Source organism: Myotis davidii, unplaced genomic scaffold (genome assembly GCF_000327345.1).
Source record: "Myotis davidii unplaced genomic scaffold, ASM32734v1 scaffold496, whole genome shotgun sequence".
Taxonomy (NCBI): Eukaryota; Metazoa; Chordata; class Mammalia; order Chiroptera; family Vespertilionidae; genus Myotis; species Myotis davidii.
In genome coordinates, this window is record NW_006289398.1 from 6,384,754 (window position 1) to 6,385,935 (window position 1,182).

Sequence of the window (1,182 nt, forward strand, 5' to 3'; positions counted from 1 at the left end):
GAGGTTCGAGGGCAGCGCTGCTCCGGGGTCGCTGGCAGGTCCCAGGCCACGGTTCCTGCCGCGAGCTCAGGAGACCCCCCTATCCTTCCCCCACCCCCACATTTGGGCTCAAATGGATTTCTGCGTCTTTCATCCAAAGAAGCGCTGCCATGTCGGCCAGCAGGTTCGGGCCAAGTGACCCCGATACCTCCTCCCGCCAGACAGCACTGCTCCGCACACTGGAGCCGCGGGGGAAGGAAACGCACAGAACCGGCAAACGGAGCCCGGCCACTCCGAAGCCCCGTGACCCACAGGGACTCAGCGGCAGCGCCGGCATCCGGGTGCCCCCCCCAACCCCCAGAGGCGGACAAGCGGAGACAAGTCCTGAAATCCTAGCGGAAGGTGACGGTGCCAGGCCTCGGAAATAGGGGACATGCTCCCCGCGTTTCTCCCATTTCCGCCCCCACCCCCTCCCCGCAGCCACCTGACGCACGCATGCCAGTGTCAGCACGACTGTCACCCCATGAGGCGGATTCGCATTTTAAAAGTCCAGAGAGGGCTCTGCCTCCAGCGCAGATGCCAGGCGCGAGGGGCCTGGGGGACCCTGATTGTCCTGACGACGCCCCACTCACGCAGAGGCGGCGGCTGGTAACGGGGAGGGCAGACAGAGGGGCGTGTGCGCACGTGCTCAGTGGTCCGTCTCCAGGGGCGTTACCCTTTACCTTTACTTCCTGTTGTGGAGACAAAACATTTTCAGTCAAAAACTGGAAACGGAACAAGAATAACTGGGAAACCATAGGCTGGAGCGGGCAGGAACCCTCCACCCTCTGTGTGTATACATCTGCACATGCGTGTTCGCACATGTACTAGAACACATGTGTGTATGTCCATGCACATGCGAGTGTGCGCAGGCATTGCAGATGTGCAAGTGTGTATTGTTACATGCACTTGTGTGCGTGGTACATGCATATGCATGTGAGTGTGTGTACATGTGGATGTGTGTGTTTATGCACGCATGTGTGTGGGCATGTTGCATGTGTGTGGATGTGTGTGTGTGCGTGTGTGTGTGCATGTGTGTGTTTGGGAGGGTGCACTAAGGAGCCAGTTCCCCCACCGCCCTGCAGGCCTCCCTCCCGCCTCTGCAGCGTCCAGCACAGGGCCTCCTCCTGCCGCTCAGAGCTGCGCAGCCTGGGTGGGCGGCCG